This window comes from Phocoena phocoena, chromosome 16, assembly GCF_963924675.1.
Source record: "Phocoena phocoena chromosome 16, mPhoPho1.1, whole genome shotgun sequence".
NCBI classification, from domain to species: Eukaryota; Metazoa; Chordata; class Mammalia; order Artiodactyla; family Phocoenidae; genus Phocoena; species Phocoena phocoena.
In genome coordinates, this window is record NC_089234.1 from 25,510,128 (window position 1) to 25,529,592 (window position 19,465).

Genomic DNA, 19,465 nt, shown 5'->3' on the forward strand with positions numbered 1-19,465 from the left:
TCTGATGGTACCACAAACATTTGGTCCAGTCTTGGGCAATGTACTCTAAAGTAGCCACAATCAAACCGAGTAGGTGCGGGAAAAGAATGAGGACAAAGACCCTCAAAACGAGGACAAAGGAGAAACAATGGAAGGAATGGGAGATACTGGTCTGGAAGAGAGAAGACCTTGGGCGGAAGTCTTCAAGTATCTGAAAAGTGGAAGGTGGGAGAGAGATTAGACCTGTTTGTTCTCTGAGGCTGCAAGGGATAGGACTTGGGCTAGAGAGTGGACGCTTAAGAAACACCTTCTGGCTAGTCAGAGCTGCCGAGACTAAGGAATGCATTGCTCTGGAAACAGTGGCTTTCTGTCACCGAGGAGTCTTCTTTCAGGTGCAAGTTGGTGGTGGGTGGGTGGGAGTTGATATAATAATGAACATTTCTTGAGTGCCATGTGCCAGGACTGTGCCGAGGATCTTACCTCTGTTATCTTATTTCATCCTGTCACCACCCCATGAGGTAGGTACTGTTGTTATCCATCCCTATATTGAAGATGAGGGAACTAGGTATGATGAAGTCAGGTGTATCGCCCTAAGTGACACAGTTGGCGTGTTGTGGAACTGGGGTTCTAACCCTTTCTGACAAACTCCAAAGCCGGTACTTTCAGTCATCATTGGGATTCAGGCGTGTTATGGGAGTCTGGACCAGAGGGTTTTTGAGGTCCGTTCGACTGTAAGATTCTGTGGCTGGGAAAACGGATGCCCCCACCCCCCTAAGAGAAAGCGTAGGAGTGTAAGTGAGGTAGTCCAGGGCCCTGCAGAAGGCCCAGGGATGGAGACCTAAAGGACATGGAAGGGTTGTCAACGTGCGTCACCCCATAGCTCAGCAGCGGGCAATGTTCTGTTGTTTGAAGATCCCCAGACCCACGCAAGGGACCGGGACGCAGGCCCGCCTCGCGGTTCCACTCCCGCAGCGCGGCCAGGGAGCGTCGCGGAGGCCGGGTTCTGCGGCGGAGCTGGGGGACGGAACAGCGCGCTGGTCCCTGGCCGGGCGCGAGCCGGGGGCGGTGCCGGGACGGTGGGGGCTGGGAGGGCGCGCGCCCGGGCGGCTGCGGCAGTTGCGCTCTGGGTTTGCTGCCGTGCGGTGGGGCCGGTGAGTTCGGTGGGGCCCGCGGGAGGGAGGGGAAGGAGCGGGCGGGCGAGGGAGCGAGGGAGGGTGAGCGGTGGAGCGCGCGACCTGGGCAAGGGCCCCCCTCCTGCCCCCGCCCCGGCCCTACCCGGCCGCTACGCCCCTCAGGCCCCGCTCGTCCAGGCGCCCGCCTGCGAGCTCGTGGACCCCGCACGCCTCCAGCGCCAGGTAGCCCCCGCCTCGGAGCAGCCCATCGCTCGGCGCCGCGGCGACGCCCCCAGCCCCACGTCACGCTCGCGCCATTGTTTCCTGGCCTTGGGCTCGCTGGGAGCCGCCTTACCCTCGGAACGCGGCCCCTCGCCTCGCCGCTTTCCGGCCCGGTGCCCCGCTTTTCCCTCATGTTGGTGGCAGCCCCCGTCCCGCCTCGGACGGACGCCTCTTTACTCAGTTGTGCTTATATTTTACGGCTGACGCCTGGCCTCCTTCCGTCCAAACCCGAAGCCTGCCTTTCCGCCCTGTTAATGGACCTCCCCACCCCTTGCGCGTTCCCGGTCAACCCCGAGGAACTAGCTAGCCGCTGTGTTAGGATGCAAGGTTGACAGCGTTGTAGCAAGAACCACCAGAAATTGCCAACTGAAAGCCACATGCCAGTTTTCGTCGTTTGCAGCACTTCCTGGAAAGCTCACACCGAATTGCAGGCCGCCGCAAAAAAACGTGCTAGTTGTTTCCCAATGGCTCCCAAGTCAGGGGCCAACTGTCCGGTGGCAGTCTATTCCTTTCCTTTTCCTGGGTTACGCCGAAGCCCTCGAGAGCCGAGAGTGAGATGCAAACCTGAGGCCTAAACCATTAGTTGTAAGCATGACGTTTGGGGGCTTTTACTTCGGTAGGCCTTAGCTTTTAAAGGCAGTAGGAAAAAATAAAAAAATAAAAATAAAGGCCGTAGGTAGAGTTGGATGTCAGACGTAGTGTTTTCCCGGCTTTGGGCCGTTATTTTGAGGATGCATTGTTAAGTGCAGTGCTCTGCAATGACTAATAACCATTATAGGGTTGTGTGTGTGCGTGTGTGCGTGTTCGGGTGCGGACAGGTTCTTCTTGATTGAACTTGTTTTCGTAATGCGTATATACTGTTCATTTTGCCTCTTAAGGCAGCGGATGCAAACTCTGGTAACTGTAATGTGAAACAGTGCTATTTACCGTGGAAACTTAATGTTATTGAGGTCTTTTAAGATATTTACCTCGACACTTTTCAACACTGGTTAGAATTTATCCAGATGAAGACATCCAGGCCTGAAGAGGTTAAGTTCAAGAAGACACAGCTTGTAATTAAAAGCAGAACTCTACACGCTGGGCTGATGCTAGCACACACAGACTTTTTATTTTTGAAATGCATTTCTGTTGCAGTGTAAGCCACTACATTTCGGTATAGGTGCTGCATTACTCTCATCACCCCAGACTTTAGATTTTATTTAATTAATTTATTTTTAATACATTTAAAAAATTTATTTTTGGCGGTGTTGGGTCTTCATTGCGGTGAGTGGGCTTTCCCTTGTGGCTTGTTGCAGAGCACGGGCTCTAGGCACGTGGGCTTCAGTAGTTGCAGCACGTGGGCTCAGTAGTTGTGGCACGTGGGCTCAGTAGTTGTGGCACGCGGGCCTAGTTGTTCCAAGGAATGTGGAATCTTCCTGGACCAGGGGTCGAACCTGTGTCCCCTGCATTGGCAGTCGGATTCTTAACCACTGCGCCACCAGGGAAGTCCCTAGACTTTAGATATTTAGAATTAAGTGATTAGCTAATCTGTAAAATGAGAGGGCCAAAGGAGTTGTTTGCAAGGGTTCATTCCGTTCTAAGATTTGATTCCATTGTTTGCAAATTTACAATCAGCCTCAAGTTTCCAAAAGTTTATAATTGTAGGAAGATTTATATAGATATTTACATAGGGTATCTGCAAACCTTACTAGTGATATCAGGTGTATCTTCCTAAAGAAAGCCAGATTACAGTAGAATGTTAGGAGGAATGTTCATTCATCTGTCTCTAGGCTATTTCTACTGTTTAATGGAGGAAAGAAAGAACACAAAACATGTTTTTTTAAAAAAGTACTTTTTTTTTTTTTTGCGGTACACGGGCCTCTCACTGCTGTGGCCTCTCCTGTTGCGGAGCACAGGCTCCGGACACGCAAGGCCCAGCGGCCATGGCTCACGGGCCTAGCCGCTCCGTGGCATGTGGGATCTTCCCGGACCGGGGCACGAACCCGTGTCTCCTGCATCGGCAGGCGGACTCTCAACCACTGCGCCACCAGGGAAGCCCTAAAAAAGTACATCTTTTTATTGCTTACCTCTCTTACCAAAAAGCTTAAATGCAATAGTTAAAAAAAAAACCCAACTTTATCATGTTGTTTATGATAAATAAATATATCTTTTCTAGTTCTTATGTACATATAATTTTTATGTAGTTATAATTGCTGTGTACATATTTAAAATTTTGCAGTTCCGCACATTTTGGGGATGTCCATGTGTCTAGAGAATTCATCTACTTTTCATTTGTGGAGGCTCTGTAACATGCTTTTATGCCCAGTAGTCAACAATGCCTGGCATACAGGCTCTCAGTAAATTTTTGTTGAATGAATGTAATATTTTGAGCTGCTTAGACATCTCGGAACACAAAATGTTAAATATCACAAGGCATATGTTAAATGACACGTGAGCAATAAAGGCCATCAATGCAAAGGCACGTGAGCCAGGAGGCAGCATCACATATGTTTAAGGGCCTGGGTTTTGGAGTCTGGGTGTGAGACCTGGCTTTGCCACTTAGCATCCATGCACCCTTAGAGAACTTAACCGTAGAGAGCTTCACTCAGTTTCTCTCACCATGAAAAAGGGGAAAATAGAACAAATTTCAAATTTCACAAAGTTGTGTGGGGTGAATGGGATAATTCCATTGAAGCAATACAGGCACACATTAAATTCTCTATAAATGTTAGCTATTATTACTGTTTTTTTTTCATTCAAAGTGGAGAGATTACCGTAGGTTGGTGGGATCAGGGAGAACATCATAGAGGCAGTGACACTTGAGAGTAGGGAGAGGATGCAAAAGTGGGCATATTGAGGGTTTACTGAATGGATTGTTCTCACTAAAGCAAAGGGTTTGGTAGAGCAATACTATGAGATAAAACTGGAGAGGGAGGACTTCCCTGGTGGCGCAGTGGTTAAGAACCCGCCTGCCTCTAGAACCCGTGAGCCACAACTACTGAGCCCGCACTGTAGAGTCTGCAAGCCACAACTACTGAAGCCTGCACGCCTAGAGCCCATGCTCTGCAACAAGAGAAGCCTCCGCAGTGAGAAGCCCGTGCACCTCGCCGGAACTAGAGAAAGCCAGCACACAGAAGACCCAACACAGCCAAAAATAAATAAATAAATAAATTGATTAATAAAAAAAAAAACCTGGAGAGAGAAATTCTAGTAAACTGTTTCCAAGATATGCTACATGGGTTTCTTGCAGATAGAACAGAATTAATGAAGTAAGACAGCTCGTATTTATGAGTAGCTGGTGTTTGTTTCGTTTTTTAAGTTCAGACCTGAAAAATTATTTGCTTTAAGGAAATTGATAGCAAATTGTTATGCAGTGCTAAGGTCCTTGTTATTTGACACAGTAAATCCTTTTTTTAAAATAATGTTTTTAAAGCATTAAAAAAATTAGTTATTTTATTTATTTTTGGTTGCGTTCGGTCTTTGTTGCCGTGCGCCGACTGGGCTTTCTCTAGTTGCGGCGAGCGGGGGCTACTCTTCGTTGCGGTTCGTGGGCTTCTCATTGCAGTAGCTTCTCTTTTTTTTTTTTTGCGGTACACAGGCCTCTCACTGCCGTGGCCTCTCCCACTTACGGAGCACAGGCTCCGGACGCGCAGGCTCGGCGGCCATGGCTCACGGGCCCAGCCGCTCCGCGGCACGTGGGATCCTCCCAGACCGGGGCACGAACCCGAGTCCCCTGCATCGGCAGGCGGACTCTCAACCACTGCGCCACCAGGGAAGCCCTAGCTTCTCTTTTTGAGGAGCACTGGCTCTAGGTGCGTGGGCTTCAGTAGTTGCGGTGCATGGGCTTGGTAGTTGTGGCTTGCGGGCTCTAGAGCGCAGGCTCAGTAGTTGCGGCTCACGGGCTTAGTTGCTCTGCGGCATGTGGGATCTTCCCGGACCAGGGATCAAACCCGTGTCCCCTGCACTGGCAGGTGGATTCTTAACCACTGCACCACCAGGAAAGCCACACAGTAAATCTTATATGACTTCTTACCATTTGAAATTTGTGTTCTATGATTGGTTACCAAGGTTTGCAGTGGCTGTTTTTTCTTTTCCTTTCTGTGGAAAACAACTTTAGCAGCAACTCCCACCCCCACCCCACCCCCCACCAAATAGCAAAATTGCCAGCAGAGCAGCAAAATAGCCCCCGTTTTAGGTGGAATACATACTCCAAAGGATTAAATTGCTTTGGAGAGTGTTGAACTATTTGTACCTATCTTTTGTGTGTTTCTTTTGGTTGGGAGGCGTTATCAGGAGTGTGAGATGAAAAAGCCTGCTGTGTCAGGATCTCCTTGGAAAGAGAAGACTGAAATCTGGTGCCTGAAGTTTAATGGCTAAAAATACATGTGTGTGTGTGTATATATAAATATATATACATATATAAAAATATATATGTATATATATTTATATACATATAGAATATACATCTCAGTAAATTTGTTGGGTACAGTAGGCCCGTCGTATCCGGATGCAGAGCAGGGGAAAAAAACAGGGGCGACTGTAGTGCTCCATTTTATGTAAGGAGCTTGAGCATCCGGGGATTTTGGTATCTGTGATTGGGGGGGTGTCCTGGCACCAACCCCCACGGATACAGAGTGACCGCTGTATTAGTATTTCTGTTTCCAATGTCCAGTGGAGTATATGTTTTTTAATGCTCCTTGGTTCAGTTTAGTGTGGTTTCTTTAATGTTTTAATTTAAATTTATTCAAAAATATGAAATATTTCAAAATACAGGAAATAATGTAATGATCATCTTAATTATAGACCATCATATTTATTTTGTGGGTTTTTTACCCATTTTCTAATTGTGTAGTCTCTCTTTTCAATTTACTATATTTTTCAAAGGGATAAAATTACAGATACAGTTGAGGCCTGTATGAATCCTTGCTGATCCTATTACCCTCTCTTTCCCTGTCATGAATTGAGTAATTATCATTCCCATTATGTTTATATACTTTTACTAATATGTATATATCCCTGAAAGTGCATATACTTTTGTTTAATGTATTATGCACATGATTCTGCAACTTGGTTTTTTATTCAACATTGTTTTTATTTTTTTTTTAAGATATGATTTTATGATAAAGCACTGGTGAAAGAAGCTCATATGAAGATTTTTTTGGGGGGAGGTGGGCAGTGTTTAACTTCTTGCCCATCCTGTGTTTCCAAGTCTGTCCCAATGTTGGGGCTATTCTTTCTTTTTAAAATTTATTTTATTGATGTAACATTGATTTATAACATTATATAAGTTTCACAAGTACAGTGTTTTATTTCTACTTCTGTATACCCTTTGTTCACCACCAAAAATGTAGTGTCCGTCCATCACCATACAGTTGCTCCCCTTTACCTATTTTGCCCTCCCCCTCCCACTTCCCCTGTAGCTCACTACTACTCTGTTCTATGTTTTTGTTTGGTTTGGTTTATTTATTGTTTGTTTATTAGTTTTTTATATTCCACATGAGTGAAATCATGTGGTATTTGTCTTTCTCCATCTGACTTATTTCACTTAGCATGATATCCTTAACGTCCATCAGTGTAGTTGCAAATGGCAAGATTTCATCTTTTTATGGCCGAGTAGTATTCCATTGTGTGTGTATGTATATATACCCCACATCTTTTCATCCACTGATGGGCACTAGGTTGTTTCCAATCTTGGCTATTGTAAGTAATGCCGGGATGAACATAGGGGTGCATGTATCTTTTTTCAGATTAGTGTTTTCATATTCTTTGGATAAATACCCAGAAGTGGGATAGCTGGATCATATTAATTTTTTGAGGAATGTCCATACTATCTTCCATAGTGGCTGAACCAGTTTACGTTCCCACCAACAGTGTATGAGGGTTCCCTTCTCTTCACATCCTCACCAACACTTGTTATTTCTTGTTTTTTTGATAGTAGCCTTCCTGTCAGGTGAGAGGTTATATCTCTTTGTGGTTTTAATTTGCATTTCCCTAATAATTAGTGATGTTATTTAACATTGTTTTTGCTACATATCCATGTTGGTAGATATATCTTTAGTTCATTCATTTTAATTTCTCTATAATATTGCATTATATGAATAAGCCAGTTTGTTTATGAATATTTAGGGGTTTCTGCCTTTTTTGCTATTAGTAACAGTGCTGTAATAAACATTCTTGGATGTTTCATCTTGTTTACATGTGTGAGAGAGAATTCTAAGCCTAGGGAATTCTTAGGTGGTAGGGTATGAGAATCTTCACCTTTATTAAATAAAGCTGAATTATTTTCCAAAATACTAAACACAAAACACCCATCAGCAGGTTGTGAGAGTTCCTTTTTTACCATATCATTACAAACATTGTTATTGCCAGACTCTTAAATTTTAAAATCAAATTAAATTTCATTTTAATTTGTTTTTCCATTTATTGTAAGGATTTATTCCATTTGCATCCATTTATTGTAAGGTTTTGTTTTCTATAAATTGCTTCATTCTTTTTCTGTTGGCTCATTTTCTTTTCCATCATCAGTTTGCAGCTCTCTTTATCTCTATACTAATCCTCTCTCAGTTATGATGTTGCAAAAATCTTCTCAGTGGTTGCTCTTTACTTTTTGTTGTGCATAAGTTTTACATTTTTATTCCAACTTTTTATTTGAAAATTTTCAGTCACAGAAAAGTGCAGTGATAGTTCAATGAATACACTTACATCTTTCACCTGGATTCACCGTTAACATTTTGCCATATTTAGTTTTTATTTCATATATACATTTTTTTCCTAAACCATTTAAAAGTAATTTGCAGACATCATGGCACTTCATCTCTTAAAAGATATACTTAAACAAGGATGTCCTACAAAACTACAGTATAATTATCACATTTAATATGAATGCAATATTATTATCTAATATACAGTGCATATTAAAAATTTCTCAATTGTCCCAATAATGACCTTTATACTTAATCTCCAACCCCACCCCTGGTCCAGGATCATGAGTTGCATTTAGTTGCCATGTCCCTTTAGTTACTTTTAATCGACAACAGGTCCCCAGACTTTTGTTTGTTTTCATAATATTGATATGTTTGAAGAGTCCAGGTCAGTTGTTTTGTACAATGTCCTTCAATTTGGATTTGTCTGATCATTTCCTTAGATGTTTAAATTCAGACTAAATGTTTTTGGCAGGAAGAAGCTTTAAATTTTAACATAGTCAGATTTGTCTATCTTTCCCTTTATGGTTTGTATTGTCTTTTATCCAAGAAAACCTTCCCTCCCTTGATGTCATAGGGCTCTTCGTCTCTGTTTTCTTCTAAAAGTTGTATGGTTTTGCTTTTTTTTATATTTAGGCTTATAAATGCTGTTTATTTTTTCTGCTTAGTCTACCTTTAATGTGGTGTTCAATTAGCATTTGTGTTACACATTCTTTTTCTACCATTGTGTTTGTCATAAAATTACTCTGTAAATTCATAAAGACTGGATGGCTTTTGTTATGCACTAAATTGTGAAAATTTTGAGTTATCTGATCATGCTAAAGGTGTAGAGGTCGAAACAGCTGAAATATTCTGTGTGAAAATTGTAAAAATAAAGATATATTTGTAAGAATTTAAGCATGGTATGCTGTAAATAAGACCAAGATGAAACGTCAGGATCTTTCACAAATCTGAAATCAGTAAATGCCATATTTTTAACCTTGGATTATTGACTTTTGCACTAGGTTTGATGAGATAATCCTATGTGGAACTAAGCTTTCGGAACGAAAGAAACCTACAGATAGTAGATTAAGATTAGATTTAGGATACTTACATTGACATGAAAAAATGTGTGAAATTGTATAGCCTTTGCCACATAATTGACACTCTGAAGTTTTGACTCTGAAAGTAGAAACCTATTATAACATTCCTCCAAACATAATGTACTACATTGTGCAGAGGCCCCTACATTGTGTAGAGGCCGCAAGTAGTAAACACTGTGGGCTCTAGTATAATAAATAAAAATTTATTACGCACTGTGTCAGCCACTGTTCTTAGCACCTTGCGCTTATTAATGCATTAAATCCTTGTTCCAACTCTGACCATTTTGGAGTTGAAGAAACTGAAGTGATTGTATAATTTGCTCAAACGTAGAGCTAAATTAGTGTCGGAGCCAGGTTTTGAACCCAGACAGAATGGCTCCAGAATCTGCACTCTTCACTACAAGTATAATTCTGTGACCCTGGTCAAATTATTTAACTTCTCTATGCCGTTTTCTTCTTTGTACAATTAAGATAATAGTACCTAATTCATATGGTTGTTGTGAGAAGTTAATTAGATATGTATAGAGTTTAGAATAATACATGAAAACAAGTGAGCACTCAATAAATGTTAGCCATTATTATGTTAGCATTACTAAGGCATTGAACTTATGCGTATCTCTGAATTTTTACCAAATAAGTGAAGTATGCCATAAATATTGTATATATACAAAAAAGTAGAAATACCATGGTGATTATTTCTGCCTTTCTGGTTTTTATTTCTTTATTATTTTGAAAGAGGCAAGATAACAGCTAAAACAAAATTGAATGATGAACCAGGAGCTCATTGGTAAGAGAATGAGTTCTTTTTGAAATAAAGCAGAATTTTTTATCTGCCTTTTAAAAGGATATTCAAGAATGATTACTAAAGGTGCTAAGTGTTATATATTAGCTGAATGTAAAAACTTTTCAGCTTTGTTACCTTTATGCTTTTGAAATTATAGTTTAATTATAATTAATTAATTATAGCTTAGTTAATTATAGCAATGTTTTGAAGAAATAGAAGTCATATTGTGGTCCCACTTTATCTGCAGTTTCACTTTCCACAGTTTCAGTTACCTGCAGTCAACCACAGTCTGAAAATATTAAATGGAAAATTCCAGAAGTAAACCATTCATAAGTTTTAGACTGTGTGCCCTTCTGAGTAGTGTGATGAAATCGTGCACCATCCTGCCTGGGATCCGCAATCACTGACATCCTCATGGCTCAGTAATCCAGGATCACCCAAAGCTGCTGATCCTCCTTGTGACATATCGTCAGAAGGTCAATAGTAGCCTAACACTGTATCACAGTGCCTATGCCAGTCACCTTACTGCATTTCATTACGTAGGCATTTTATCATCTCACATCATCACAAGAAGGATGAGTACAGTAGCATAAGATATTTCGAGAGAGAGAGACCACATTCATATAACTTTTGTTACAGCATATTGTTGGAATTGTTTTATTATTAGTTATTGTTGTTAATGTGCCTTTTATGTGCGTAATTTGTAAATTAAACTTTATCATGTGTATGTATGTATGTATAGGGAAAAATACCGTTTATATAGCATTCTGTACTACCCACAGTTTCAGGCATCCACTGGAGATCTGTACTACATATTCTCAAGCCCAGTCATTTAAAATGTTTTCTTTACATACTCTTTTGTTCCTTTTTGTCAACAACCATGTTATTGTTGAAGGTCTGGTATTACTGAAAACATTCAGTTGGAAGCAACCTTCATATGCAGATGTAGAACAAATATTGCATTCTGTGTGATATGGCAGAGGTAATGGAATTCTAGGAGTAGCAGCAGTAAAGTGTTCAGGATAACATAAAATTCGGGTCTTTTTTGTATATTTTTGGAACTTTAGGAACGTATGCAATAAATTTACATTTTCTAGTTACAGTTTCAAACTAGAGATTGGAGCATGTTGTTGCTTGAAGAGGAAAAACAAATTGTCCAGGCAACAGGTATTACATTTCTTATTTGACAAGATCTCTTCTCAGCTTTGTTATTTTCTATCAGAGAACAAGGAACCTTTTGTTCCAAGGCCTGGTGTCGAAATGTTAGCAAAATACTACATTAATCAAGCTAAGAATCTTATTCGTTTTCTGAACCAAGAGTACGATTTCATGAAGATTCATTTAGAGCATTAAAAAAAACTTGTGTAATATTCTTGCATTTTCAGGCTTATACAGAACTTACCTTCTGGAAAGCAAAGCACTCCAAGTGTAGAGGTTTAGGAGTTTATTTCTGCCTGTATATATCAAGTCTGTAGTTCAAGGAACTGGGGATACAGCAGCAAACAAAACAAGTCTCACCCTCATGAAACTTACATTTTAGAGAAAAGGACTTGATAGTACCAAACTGTCAAATACATTATGTCTGGAAGTGTAAATGTGCAAAAAAGAAAAACAAAATGGGGTGAGAGGATAGCAAGTGATATGTGTGGATAGGTAAGTGCGATTTTATTAGTTGGAATTTGTTAGCCATCTGTATCACTTGGTGTGTAAACTATGAATGTTGGTCTTTTACACAAATGTATAGTATAACTTAGGGCAAATGATATAAAGAACTCTGAATGAACATAATGAAATGAAAAATGAACAAAAAACTGTTCCTCATAAACTAAAAGATAGGAGTTAATGAAACATTTAACACAATTTATATGTAACACACTTTTAGGAGTCTTACTTTTTGGGAAAAATTAATATTCCTCCATCTTAAAATATTTTATTTGATTATTTTCCTTCATGTATTTTATGATTAGAAGGAACAAAGGTTACAAGAATACTTTCAAAGCTAAATTTTATTTCAAAGTGCTGTTCTTTGAGTTAGGGGTGACCCTATTAACTACAGATACTGTGATTTAGGTTTTCAGCAGTATTGTTAGACAAATTAATCTAAATTTAGATCTGACTTCCCTTGTTTTCCAGGGAATGTATTTGTAAGTAAATTGGTTTGTGGTCTTGTTTCAGAGGGGACCCTTGATGGCAACATAATGATATAACCATCTAATTTACCTCTATATTTTCTTGGTTTTACTTGCTCATCTGTCAAGGATTAGGATTATCAGGGGCTGTGCGTAAAATGTTAGTATGATACCAGGCATACAGATAGACGATACAGCTTTAACTTTTCTTTTCCCATAAAGTAAACTAGTTTAATATGACTAGTGTCATATGCAAGTAAAGTTGTATTTATGAAAATAAAATAAATTTCAGGCTGGTGAGAAAATTCAAAAAAGCCATTCAAAATTATCCTTTCCACTCAAGTCTCGGAGCAGTGTTCATTGTTCTTAGAATAACAGTGGTTGATTATAAAACTTATAAATTCCTAGTTTTATATTTCAAACACAAGATAAATTCCAGTGAAGTTTAGTAAAACACTGAGTGTTCATATTTACTTAACTGTTATCATTACCCTATAATCTATAGTGACACACTAATCCCATTGAAAGATGAATATTTGGTTCAAACTGCCATGTGTGTAAAACACTTTGCCTGATGGACCTGTGCTACATACTGTGTTTAAGTGCTACTTACTTCTTTCTAAGTGAGCTACTGACATGACCTGAAAGAGACATTAAAACGGCCTTGCTAACCAGGCTGCAGATTGCTCACCAGGCTTACTCTGCAGTTTCAGTTACTCTTTGCTTCCTGTTTTCAGAAGTTACCTGAAGCTTTTGGGGCAGCTGGTTTCCCTTTCTTTGGGGGAGGATGATGTTAGTGGTGAAGGGAACTATGTATGTTTTGCCTATGAAATATTTTTAAAGTGTGAAACTAAAATATTTTAAATGCCTGAGAGTTCATTTCAGTTGTTACTCTCCAGATGCAACTACTTTGCAGGCTGGATATTTTATATTGAAACAAAGGACTGTTTCAATATAAACTATACCACTATTGCTTGGAAGGAATTAAAATTTGAGCTTTTTATTCAGCGTTAGTCACTGCTGTACCTTACTGAAAAAACTACTCTTAAGCTTGACACTGTAAACAGGTGACAAATAAAATGTTTACCTACTTATTGGAACATTTTTTTTTTTTGCCAGATGATAACGTCTATAATTTTACTGTCACTGTAAAAAATAAACATTAGATAGACTGACTCTGTGAATAGAGTCCAAAAGTCTGTCATAATAATGCTAACATGTGTTAGATAAGATCATAGGAAAACCAAATAACTTTTTGAAGATGATGATTTAAGAAAATCTCATCCCTGTACCTTCACATAACTTATATAGACTTCATGGCAAATTTTATTTCATATTAGTGATAATATGGTTATTTAATCATTTATGTTTACATTTTTAGCAGAATAAAATCTTGTGTTATTTTTGCTGAGACTCTGTAACTTGAATTTTTAAAATAAAATGTATTCTGTTTAGTCCATGAATGATCCAAGAAAGTGCTTTGAATTTTTCCTACAAATAATTTGAAGAAAGTAATACAAAAAGAAGTTAAAATATATGGGGGAATTCTTTTTTTTAGTGTAATTACTATCTCTAATTTGTAAGGAAAGAGGGAAAGAAAAACCTGACTTTTAAAAAACAGTTTTATTGAGGTATAAATACATACAACAAACTATATATTTAGAAGGTACAATAAGTTTGACATATGTACATAACCATGAAACAGTCACCATAATTGAGGTAATGAACATATCACACCCCAAAGTTTCCTTGGGCCCCTCCCCACCTCACGCCTCCACTCTAGGCAGCCGCTGATCTGCTTTCTGTCACGGTAGCTTAGTTGGCATTTTCTAGAATTTTATGTAAACAAAATCATGTAGTGTGCACTCATTTTTTTGTCTTCTTTTACTCAGCATAATTTTGAGATTTATTCTTGTTGTATATCAATAGTTCGTTCCTTTTTATTGCATAATCATATTCCATTGTATGGATATGACACAACATGTATCCATTCACCTGTTCATAGACATTTGGGTTGTTTTCAGTTTCTGACTATGACACATAAAGCTGCTCTGAATATTCATGTGCAAGTCTTTATATGGATATATGCTTTCATTTCTCTTGGACAATTACTTGGGAGTAGAAAGATTGGGACATAGAGTAGATGTTACGTTTAACTTTTAAAGAAATGGTGGGAGTTCCCTGGTGGCCTAATGGTTAGGATTCCGGGCTTTAACTTCATGGGTCTGGTTGAATCCCTGGTCAGGAAACTGAGATCCTGCAAGACCAGCAGCGCATCAAAAAAAAAAAACCGAAATGGCAAATTGTTTTCCACAGTGCTTGTACCATTTTTATATTCTCACCAGCAGTGTATTGGAGTTCTAGTTGCTCTTTATCCTCATCAAATTTGGCATGGTCAGTCTTTTTTTTTTTTTTTTGGCTGCACCTCACGGCACACACGATCTTAGTTCTTCGGCCAGGATTGAACCCGTGCCCCCTGCAGTGAAAGTGCAGAGTCCTAGCCACTGGACCGCCAGGGACGTCCCTGGTCAGACTTTTTAATTTTAAATATTCTAATAGGCATGTAGTAGAATCTCATTATGGTTGTAATTTGCATTTCCCTGCTGATAAATGATGTTGAGTATCATTTCATGTGTTTATTTGCCATCTATATATCTTTTTTGATGAAGTGTCTACTCAAACACTTTGCCCATATTTTAACAATTGGATTCTTTGTCTTGTGTTTTGAGAGTTCGTATATGTTCTGGATACATGTTGTTTTATCAGACGTGTGATTTGCAAATATTTTCCCTCAGACTGTAGCTTATCTCCTCCGCTTTTCCTCCCAAAGAGTGATAGAAAACATTTTAATGGAAACATAATGTGAAAATACAATTTTGTTTTGTTTATATTCCTCTGTTAGCCATGAAAAGGGACAAGTTGAGTATACAAACAAGATTGAAGAGACAATATTTAAACTTCCTAAGGGAGTAAAATATTTTAAATGTTTTTACATCACTCATATACATATAAACCATAATGTGCAAAACAGATTAACATGACTTGTAATGCCAACCTAGTAGTAAGTTGACTTATTGTTCTATTTTATCTATCATCCCCTCACTTTACTGAGGTCTCTGAACTAATATTGTTTGCTTATAGATACCTTCCAAGGTTTTCCTACAATATTATCATTGTCATTCTTTATCTCTTCACCTTATTTGTTTTACCTATACCATATACCACTTATCACTATCTGACACAGTGTGTTTGGTTACTGTCTTACTCCTCCACTAAGATGTAGGCTCCATGAGGCTGAGAATTTGTCTCTTCTGTTGTCACTTGTTTTTTCCTCCTCTTATTGGTGTCTTCTGAAGAGCAGAAGTTTTAAATTTTGATAGAATCTAATTTATCAACTTTTTTCTTTTATCCATTGTGCTTTAGGTTTTGGAACTAGGAAATTTTGACTAACCCAAAGCTCACAAAGACTTTCTCTTATGTTTTCTCCTAGAAGTTTTATAGTCTTAGATTTTACATTTAGGCCTACAGTGCATTTTGAATTAATTTTTGTATATGCTGAGAGGTGCCTGATGGTACTGGCTAGGATAGAACCTCCAGTACAATTTTGAGTAGAAGTGGTGAGACTGTACATCTCTTTTTTCCTGATTTTAGGGGGAAAACATTCAGTCTTTCACCTTTTTAGTATGATGTTACCTGTAGGTTCTTGGTAGATGCACTTTATCATACTAAGGAAGTTACCTTTATAACTAGTTTGCTGAGAGTTTTTATCAGGAAAGCATGTCGAATTTTGTCTTATACTTTTTCTATATCTATTGAGATGATCATACAGTTTTTCTTGTTCCTTTTTTTTTTTTTAAGTCAGCTAATACGTTGACTGATTTTAGCATGTTAAATCATCTCTGCATTCCTGGGATTGACTCCACTTGGTTGTATTATTCTTTTAAAATATTGTTGGATTTGATTTTTATTTCTATGTGATCAGTAATAATTTCCTTGCTTTCATCTGATTCTAGTTACTTGCATCTTATCTCAGTTTCCTAGTCATTCTAGTTAAGGTTTGTCAATTTTGTTGGTCATTTCAAAGAATGAACGTTTGATTTCATTGATTCTGTGTTTATTTATTCTCTATTTTATTTATTTCTTCCCTAATTGTTATTAATACCTTCCTTCTGCTGGGCTTGGGCTTAGGTTGTTCATCTTTTTCTTGCCATTCTAGTTCCTCCAGGTATAAAGTTAGGTTATTGATTTGAGATGTTTCTTCTTTTTTAATGAAGGCATTTACAGCTGTAAATTTTCCTCTGAGTACATATGGCCTTCCCTGTATCTCATAAGTTTTTGGTGTTTTGTGTTTTTGTTTTCTTTTGTCTCTTAACTATTTTCTGGTTTTCCTTGTGATTTCTTCTTTGACCCTGTTGGTTGTTAAAGAGTGTGTTGATTAACTTCCACATATTTGTGAATTTTGTAGTTTTCCATATCTTATTGACTTCTAGCTTTATTCCATTATGATAGAAGAAGATACTTTGTATGATTTCAATTTTTAAAAAATTTATTTTATTTATTTATTTATTTTTGGTTGCATTGGGTCTTTGTTGCTGCGCGTGGGCTTTCTCTAGTTGCGGAGAGCAGGGGCTACTCTTTGTTGCAGCACGCAGGCTTCTCATTACGGTGGCTTCTCTTGTTGCGCAGCATGGGCTCTAGGTGCGCAGGCTTCAGTAGTTGTGGCATGCGGGCTCAGTAGTTGTGGCTTGTGGGCTCTAGAGTGCAGGCTCAGTACTTGTGGCACATGGGCTTAGTTGCTCCACAGCATGTGGGATCTTTCCAGACCAGGGCTCGAACCCATGTCCCCTGCATTGGCAGGTGGATTCTTAACCACTGTGCCACCAGGGAAGTCCCTAAACATTTATTAAGACTTATTTTATGGTTGAACGTATGGTCTATCCTGGGTAATGTTCCATGTGCACTTGAGAAGAATGTGTATTCTGTTGTTGGGTGGAGTGGTCTATATGTGTCTCCTAGGTTTAGTTAGTTTATACTTGTTCAAGACCTCTATATCATTATCAATATTAGTTTTAATAAATTATTTATTTATTATTTTGGGCTGTGCTGGGTCTTTGTTGCTGTGTGCAGGCTTCTCACTGCAGTGGCCTCTCCTGGTGCAGAGCACAGGCTCCAGGCACACAGGCTTCAGTAGTTGTGGATCGTGGGCTCCAGAGCACAGGCTCAGTAGCTGTGGCCCACGGGCTCAGCTGCTCCGCGGCATGTGGGATCTTCCTGGACCAGGGCTCAAACCCGCGTCCCCTGCGTTGGCAGGCAGATTCTCAACCACTGCACCACCAGGGAAGTCCCGGATCATGTCTTTTTAATCCTTTCTGTGAAACTTTGCCTTCAAAGTAATTACTAATGAGGAAGGACTTATTTTTGCCATTTTGCTATTTGTTTTCTGAATGACTTAAACCCTTTTTGTTCCTCATTTCCTCCATTATTGCCCCCTTTTGTGTTTAGTTGATGTTTTTAGTGAACTGTTTTGATTCCATTCTCACAGATTTTATTTTATTTTATTTTATTTTAATTTTTTTCTGAGGTGGTACGCGGGCCTCTCATTGTTGTGGCCTCTCCCGTTGCGGAGCACAGGCTCCGGACGCACAGGCTCAGCGGCCATGGCTCACGGGCCTAGCCGCTCTGCGGCATGTGGGATCTTCCCGGACTGGGGCACGAACCCGCGTTCCCTGCATTGGCAGGTGGACTCTCAACCATTGCGCCACCAGGGAAGCCCACAAATTTTATTTGTAATTAAAGAAATCTTTTTTTGGCTGTGTTGGGTCTTCGTTGCTGTGCAGGGGCTTTCTCTAGTTGTGGCGAGAGGGGGCTACTCTTCATTGTGGTGCGCAGGCTTCTCATTGCTGTGGCTTCTCTTGTTGTGGAAAACAGACTCCAGGAGCATGGGCTTCAGTAGTTCTGGTGTGCGGGCTCAGTAGTTGTGGCTCGTGGGTTCTAGAGCACAGGCTCAGTAGTTGTGGTGCACGGGCTTAGTTGCTCCTCGGCATGTGGGATCTTCCCGGACCAGGGTTCGAGCCCGTGTCCTCTCCATTGGCAGGTGGATTCTTAAACACTGTGCACCAGGGAAAGTCCTCACAAATTTTAATAATGTTGTATTTTCATTTTGAGTCAGTTCCAAATAATTTCTAATTTCTCCTTTGATTTCTTCTTTGACCCTTGGGTTATATAGAAGTGTGTTCATTTATTTGCAGATATTTGGGGATTTTCCAGGTATCTTTCTGTATTTATTGCTAATTTAATTTCATTGTGGCCAGTGAACATACTTTGTAAGACTTGATTCTTTTTCAATTTCAATTTATTGAGACTTGTTTTATGGCCCAGAACATGATCTATTTTGGTAAATGTTCCATGTGCACTTGAAAAGAATGTGTATTCTGTGGTTGTTGGGTGGACTGTTTTATGAATGTCAGTTAGGTCAAGTTGGATGATAATGTTGGTCAAGTCATTTCTATCCTTAACAGACATCCTGTCCACTTGTTCTATCAGTTATTGAAATATTACTGAAATCTCCAGCTATAATTGTGGTTTTGTCACTTCCTCCTTGCAGTTCTACAAGTTTTTGCTTCATGTATTTTGAAGCTCTGTTATTAGATGTACATAAGCATTTATGATTATTATGTCTTCTTGATAAATTGACCTGTTTATCATTAAGAAATGGGCTTCCTTAAACCTGGTAATATTCTTTGATCTGAAGTATACTTTGTCTAATGTGAATGTAACCATGCCAACTTAATAAAAATTTTTTTTATTAGAGTATAGTTAATTTATAGTGTTGTGTCGATTTCTGATGTATAGCAAAGTGATTGTTTTATATATATAAAAATATATATTGTTTTTCTTTTTCATCTTTTCCATTATGGTTTATTATGGGATATTGAATATAGTTCCCTGTGCTATACAGTAGGACCTTGTTGTTTACCTATTTTATATATAGTAGTTTATATCTGCTAATCCCAAACTTCTAAGTTATTCTGCCCCCATCCGCTTTCCGGTAACCTCTAGTTTGTTTTCTATGTCTGTGTGTCTGTTTCTGTTTGTATCATATTTGTATCATATTTTAGATTCCACATATTAGTGATATCATATGGTGTTTCTCTTTCTGACTTACTTCATTTAGTATGATAATCTCCAGGTCCATCCATGTTGCTGCACATGGCATTATTCCATTTTTTTATGGCTAGTATCCTATTGTATATATATATGCAACATTTTCTTTATCTAGTCATCTGTCAATGGACATTTACATTGCTTCCTTGTCTTAGCTGTTGTAAATAGTGCTGCTATGAACATTGAGGTGCATGTATCCTTTTGAATTACAGTTTTCTCTGGATATATGCCCAGGAGTGGGATTGCTGGATCA

At 39.1% G+C, this 19,465-nt stretch overlaps 1 protein-coding gene across 1 annotated transcript in view; it reads left to right on the plus strand.

Moving 5' to 3' along the window:
- Positions 1-1,093: 1,093 nt before the first annotated feature.
- Positions 1,094-19,465, plus strand: part of NT5C2 (5'-nucleotidase, cytosolic II) — a 104,732-nt gene continuing 86,360 nt past the window's right edge. Inside the window, exon 1 of the mRNA XM_065893715.1 lies at positions 1,094-1,130. The gene's annotated coding sequence lies outside the window, so the exon portion shown is untranslated. The remainder of the gene's footprint in view (positions 1,131-19,465) is intronic.